This window comes from Ursus americanus, chromosome 35, assembly GCF_024610735.1.
Source record: "Ursus americanus isolate L20-20 chromosome 35, mUrsAme1.1.p, whole genome shotgun sequence".
Lineage (NCBI taxonomy): Eukaryota > Metazoa > Chordata > Mammalia > Carnivora > Ursidae > Ursus > Ursus americanus.
The window spans coordinates 26,240,224-26,247,738 of NC_142161.1; the positions used below are offsets into that span (position 1 = coordinate 26,240,224).

The 7,515-nt window shown below is 37.3% G+C and overlaps 1 non-coding gene across 1 annotated transcript; it reads left to right on the plus strand.

Moving 5' to 3' along the window:
* Positions 1 to 7,248: 7,248 nt before the first annotated feature.
* On the plus strand, positions 7,249 to 7,307 carry LOC123794336 (small nucleolar RNA SNORD49). Its single transcript, XR_006780183.1, has one exon. It is a non-coding gene; the product is annotated as a small nucleolar RNA SNORD49 (small nucleolar RNA).
* The last annotated feature ends 208 nt before the right edge of the window (positions 7,308 to 7,515 follow it).

Genomic DNA, 7,515 nt, shown 5'->3' on the forward strand with positions numbered 1-7,515 from the left:
GCAAGCGTGGTTTGACATTCGCAAATCGATCAGCGTGATACATCATATCAACAAGAAAAGACTCAGGAACCATATGATCCTCTCAATTGATGCAGAAAAAGCATTTGACAAAATACAGCATCCTTTCCTGGTTAAAACCCTTCAGAGTCGTAGGGATAGAGGGTACATTTCTCAATCTCATAAAAACCATCTATGAAAAGCCTACAGCAAATATTATTCTCAATGGGGAAAAGTTGGAAGCCTTTCCCTTAAGATCAGGAACACGACAAGGATGCCCACTCTCACCACTATTATTCAACATAGTACTAGAAGTCCTTGCAACAGCAATCAGACAACAAAAAGGGATAAAAGGTATCCAAATCGGCAAAGAAGAAGTCAAACTGTCTCTCTTCGCAGATGACATGATACTCTATATGGAAAACCCAAAAGAATCCACTCCCAAACTATTAGAAGTTATAGAGCAATTCAGTAATGTGGCGGGATACACAATCAATGCTCAGAAATCAGTTGCATTTCTATACACCAACAATGAGACTGAAGAAAGAGAAATTAGGGAATCCATCCCATTTACAATAGCACCAAAAACCATACGTTACCTTGGAATTAACTTAACCAGAGATGTAAAGGACCTATATTCTAGAAACTATAAATCACTCTTGAAAGACATTGAGGAAGACACAAAAAGATGGAAAAATATTCCATGCTCATGGATCGGAAGAATTAACATAGTTAAAATGTCCATGCTACCCAGAGCAATCTACACTTCCAATGCTATCGCGATCAAAATACCAATGACATTTTTCAAAGAACTGGAACAAATAGTCCTTAAATTTGTATGGAACCAGAAAAGGCCCCGAATCTCCAAGGAACTGTTGAAAAGGAAAAACAAAGCTGGGGGCATCACAATGCCGGATTTCGAGCTGTACTACAAAGCTGTGATCACAAAGACAGCACGGTACTGGCACAAAAACAGACACATAGACCAATGGAACAGAATAGAGAACCCAGAAATGGACCCTCGGCTCTTTGGGCAACTGATCTTTGATAAAGCAGGAAAAAACATCCGGTGGAAAAAAGACAGTCTCTTCAATAAATGGTGCTGAGAAAATTGGACAGCCACATGCAAAAGAATGAAACTTGACCACTCTCTCACACCAATCACAAAGATAAACTCCAAATGGATGAAAGACCTCAATGTGAGACAGGAATCCATCAAAATCCTAGAGGAGAACATAAGCAGCAACCTCTACAACATCGGCCAAAGCAAACTTTTTCATGACACATCTCCAAAGGCAAGAGAAACAAAAGATAAAATGAACTTGTGTGACTTCATCAAGATAAAAAGCTTCTGCACAGCCAAGGAAACAGTCAAAACGACTGAGAGGCAGCCCTCGGAATGGGAGAATATATTTGCAAATGACACTACAGATAAAAGACTGGTATCCAAGATCTACAAAGAACTTCTCAAACTCAATACACGAGAAACAAATAAACAAATCAAAAAATGGGCAGAAGATATGAACAGACACTTTTCCAATAAAGACATACAAATGGCTAACAGACACACGAAAAAATGTTCAAAATCATTAGCCATCAGGGAAATTCAAATCAAAACCACACTAAGATACCACCTTACACCAGTTAGAATGGCAAAAATAGAGAAGGCAAGAAACAACAATTGTTGGAGAGGATGTGGAGAAAGGGGATCCCTTCTACATTGTTGGTGGGAATACAAGTTGGTACAGCCACTCTGGAAAACAGTGTGGAGGTCCCTTAAAAAGTTAAAAATTGAGCTACCCTATGACCCAGCCATTGCACTACTGGGTATTTACCCCAAAGATATAGACGTAGTGAAGAGAAGGGCCATATGCACCCCAGTGTTCATAGCAGCATTGTCCACAATAGCTAAATCGTGGAAGGAGCCGAGATGCCCTTCAACAGATGACTGGATTAAGAAGTTGTGGTCCATATATACAATGGAATATTACTCAGCTATCAAAAAGAATGAATGCTCAACATTTGCTGCAACGTGGACGGCACTGGAGGAGATAATGTTAAGTGAAGTAAGTCAAGCAGAGAAAGATAATTATCATATGATTTCTCTCATCTATGGAACATAAGAACTAGGATGATCGGTAGAAGAAAGGGATAAAGAAAGGGGGGGTAATCAGAAGGGGGAATGAAGCATGAGAGACTGTGGACTCTGAGAAACAAACCTAGGGCTTGAGAGGGGAGGGGTGTGGGGGAATGGGATAGGCCGGTGATGGGTAGTAAGGAGGGTACGTATTGCATGGTGCACTGGGTGTTATACGCAAGTAATGAATCATCGAACTCTACATCAGAAACCGGGGATGTACCGTATGGTGACTAACATAATATAATAAAAAAATATTAAAATAAAAAGAAATAAAAAAATTAGAAAAAGGATTAATTTCCAAAATATTTAAGGTACTCATATAACTCAACAGCAATAATAAAAGCAATAATAATAACAATTCAATTAAAAAATGGACAGAGAAACTGAATAGACATTTTTCTAAAAAGTACTTACAGATGGCCAACAGGTACATGAAAAGATGCTCAGCATCACTATTCATCAGGGAAATGCAAATCAAAACCCAATGAGATATCGCCTTACACTTATCAGAATGGCTAGTAAAAAAACAAAAGTAAAACAAAGCAAAAACAAGAGATAAGAAGTGCTCATGAGGATGTGGAGATAAGGGAACTCTTTTCCACTGTTGTGGGAGTGTAAATTGGTACATCCACTAAGGAAAACATCATTGAATTTCCCCCAAAAAATTAAATATAGAATTACCATATGATCCAGCAATCCCACTTCCAGAAAATGGAAAAAGGAAATGAAATCATTATCTCAAAGAGATATCTTCACTCCCATGCTCACTGCAGCATTATTCACAACAGCCAAGACACGGAAACAATCTAAATATCCATCAACTGATGAAGAGGTAAAGAAAATCTGAGATATAGATATATGTGAGATATATAAATGACACATATATATGAGATCTATATTTAGATAATTTAAGATGATAGACAGACATATATATGAAGATTATTCAGGTGAAATAAGTCAAAGAAAGACAATTAGAGTATGATCATTTATATTTGGAACCTAAAAAGCCAAACTCATATTAAGGAGAGTGGTTGCCAGGGGCGGTTCTGTGGAGGAAATAAGGAAATGTTAGTCAAAGGGTACAAACCTGCAGTTATAAGATGAATAGGTTTGGGGACCTAACATGTAGCACGGTGACTATAGTTAACGATACTGTATTGTGTACTTGAAAGCTGCTAAAAGAGTAGATCTTAATTGTTTGTTCTAACCACAAAAACAAAAAACAAAAAAAAGGCAATTATCTGAAGTGAGGATGTGTTAACTTTCCTAACTGTGGTAATCATTTTGCACTATTTACATATATCATCACATTGCACACCTTAAATTTACACAATCTTAAATGTCAATTATATCTCAATGAAGCTGGGGAGAAATTTAATTAAAGACAAATAATAATGACACCACAAATTTAGTCATACCTAAATTTTACACAACATTTCCAGATTATTTCTAATGTGATCCTCATACTAGCTTTCTAAGGTATATAAGCAAATTTATCATTATCCCAATTGAATGGATTAGAAAACTAAAACACAAATAACTTAGGTAATTTTCTTTAATTAAGGCAACTAACATGTAATAGAGGCAGGACCAGAATCAATGACTTATGACTTCCAGAATCACATCACATAATTTATGGTGAATTCTTTGGTTAAAAGAAAGTACCTACTTTATGAATTCATATTTTTAAAACATAATTTCTTCATCAAAATCATAACCATAAATCAGGACATGTTTTCCAAACCTCAAACAATAGTACAAAAAGAACAGATATGTGTTAGGAGAGAAAGGTAGATGCCCTTCCACACATCCTGAATGCTATGGGAATATGTAAGTTTCCTTGCATAATATTAAATATGCTTCATAGTACATGAATCTTTAAAATGTTCTGTGATTTCAAATATTGTTTCAGTAAAAGAGAAAACTATTAGTCTTGATATGTTTCAGCTATAAGACATATAAAATTATATTGTTGGTATAGGCATGATCTATAGAGAGTACCTTTACAGGGAAATAAATGAAATAGCTTAACTTTTTAGTGAAAAGTGGTTGATATAGACAAGTGAAGCAAATTTTGAGCCTTTGTAGAAGGAATGCTGGCTCTGTACATACTCTCAGGTGAATGTGATTTATTAACCATTAAATCACATTAGATGCTTTAGGAATAAACACTCAATAAAGATATTTCAAAATGTCTCCAAAACAGCTCAAATTGTATATACCACAAGATTCCTTAGCTTTACTTAGCAATTACTCTTTCGAATGAAGGGAAAGCAAATACTTCCAACAATCTGCTAGGATGGAGAGAGAAATAAAGAAAATCAGTCATTAATATCAGAGCTTTCTACAAATGAACCACAGCTGTTCAAAGTCATCTCGTAGGATGTCATCTGGGCAACCACCTCTTAACTACATCCCCCTGCTTTCCTGTGAGAACAGAAATAGTGTCCTGACCCTTTCTAACATGACAATGATGTTTCACTCTGTTATGTGCAAATTAGCAGACAACATTTTTACTCACAATTTAATTCCATGTCTCCAAACTAAGAGTCACCAAAACAATAATTATGGCACGCTATTTGTAATTGGCTTGTATATTTCATGTAAAATGCTATTTCATAATTGTGATGGACCATAAAAGATTACCTAAATTAACTGGACTATGTCTAGGGAAGTAAGGAAACCTAAACTACCCATACTACATCATTTATATTCTTGACTATTTCCAGGGAAATGTTCTCTAAAATCCACCAAATACTAGAGATAATAATTATCATTTCCTGACCAGATATAAGGTGACATGAACAGTGTTAGGCATTAAATTGGGTGTTTTACTTTTATCATCTCAAGCTTATAAGAATCCTGCAGGATAGATATTCCCCATGTTGTGGATGAGAAAGCTGAGAAACAAAAATCCAAGACCGTAGAGGAAGTAAATAGATCAGAATTCCAACCAGCACTATATGCTTTCGAAGGCTTGCCACCCAACCAGTCCTTCCCCACATTTACTTCATTCAATAAATATTCAGACTCCAAGTATCAGTTATAAAGTCCTCATGTTACTTAGAAGTTTTTAATCCACCCCTCCTAAAATTACAAGTTAATTACTCACCAGTTACATTATCTTTCTTCGCTTATGTCAAACGTTGTGCTTAGACAGGCAACCTATCTATTCATTCAACAGAAGTTTATTCTTTGTCCACTGGGACCCTCTCTGTTTGATCAGCAATATGCCAACTCATTAATTCCATCCAGATTCAGATGACTTTACTATAAACAAAATTAAATGGGTTCTCACAATTACAATTTTAGAAAGGAAAAGAATCAGCTAAGTGCACATTAAGTTTAGCCCAGAATGTACTTATTATAACCAACCTCCCCAAACACACAGATCTCTCCTCTCACTTGTTACTTATGGAGTTAAGTGTATGTACTCCTCCAATACCTCCCTGTCTCGTTCTTATTAAGATAGATTCTGGAGAAGAATCTGAATATAAAGGTGAAGTTCTAACTTACTTTACTAATTCCTCATAACTATGGAGTTGATAACGATCAGTTTCCCTCGGACTCTATTTGTCAAAGTCCCTTTCTCAGGAATAACAACTGTTTATCAAGGGTAGCTACAAGTTTCATAACTGGTCCCTGCATGAAGCTCTTGATCTACAGACGTATGAGTGGGGACTAGTGGGGACAGTGATAGAAAAAGTAATTTGCAGCTAAGGGGGGAGGACCTTTAATGATCAACTAAAGGCAATGGACTAGTTTTCCCCCCACAGGACCATCTTTTGAGAAGTTTCCTTAAAAAAAAAAAAAAAAAAAAAGGAGTGGGCAGCATATGGGTGGCTCCGTCGGTTAAGCATCTGCCTTCAGCTCAGGTCATGAACCCAGGCTCCTGGGATTGAGCCCCGCGGGGGTGGGGGAAGCTCCCTGCTCAGCAGGGAGTCTGCTTCTCCCTCTCCCTCTGCTCCTCCCCCTCACTTGTGCGTGCACATGCTCTCTCTCAAAAACATAAAATATTTTAAAATAAATAAATAAAATTTTTAAAAAAATTTTAAAGGAGGGGAATTCTAGTCCTTATCCATAGCAGGGATAGCTCAGGAAGAGGAAAATGAACAGAGACCATTTAGGAGGCTGTTGCACAGATCTCAGCAATCAGCAACAAGAGCTGAACTAAAGTTATGGGGCTGGCAACTCAAGAAAATGGAATTGAAGACATCTCAGGCAAATAATCAACAAGATTCCATTGGTTCATTCACTCAATAGATATTCATTAAGAACAACTAAATGCCAGGCATTGAACTAGGACCTGGAGCTACGATGTTGAGTAAAGTAGATATTGTCCCTCATCCCACAAAATTCACATTTCAGCAAGGGAATACATAAGTATTTAAATAAGCAAATAAATAAAATATTTACAAAGTGTGAAGAAAACAAGATACTGAAATAACATCAGGGAGGGGCACTAAGACAATCAGGGCAATGGACAGGTTGTGGAGAGAAAGACAAAGAATAGAATCAAAAACTCCACTGAAGACTCAAGCCTGGATGACTGAAAAAAGGGTGGCATTAACAGAAACTAAGGTGAGCTGATTTGATGGAGGACGCAACCAAGGAAAGGGCTTGAATCTCAGATGTGTTAGGCTGAAGATACTTAAGTTGTACAAATGTTCAATTAGAAATGCTGGCCCCAGGGCACCTGGGTGGCTCAGTTGGTTGACCGCCTGCCTTCAGTTCAGGTCATGATCCCAGCATCCTGGGATCCAGCCCCGAGATGGGCTCTGCTCAGCTGGGAGCTTGCTTCTCCCTCTCCCGCTCCCCCACTTGTGCTCACTCTCTCTCTCTGTCAAATAAATAAAATGAAAGAAAGAAAGAAAGAAAGAAAGAAAGAAAGAAAGAAAGGAAGGAAGGAAGGAAGGAAGGAAGGAAGGAAGGAAGGAAGGAAGGAAGAGAGAGAGAGAGGGAGGGAGGGAGGGAGGAAGAAAAAAGAAAGAAAGAAAGAAAGAAAGAAAGAAAGAAAGAAAGAAAGAAAGAAAGAAAGAAAGAAAGAAAGAAAGAAAGAAAGAAAGAAGGAAAGAAATTAAATGCTGGCCTAAGTTTAAAGAAGAGTCAGATGTGCTGATGATACTGGGATTAGGAAGTGCTGTCAGAAGTGATAAAGAAGAGTCAGAGCTTTGGATACAAATTGGGAAGCTGTGGATGCAAATATGGCTGTCGAACATGTAGTTAAAAAACATTAAGTTAGATTTTTTTTAAATTTTTTATTATGTTATGTTAGTCACCATACAGTACATCCTTAGTTTTTGATGTAGTGTTCCATGATTCATTGTTTGCGTATAACACCCAGTGCACCATGTGATACGTGCCCTCCTTACTACCCA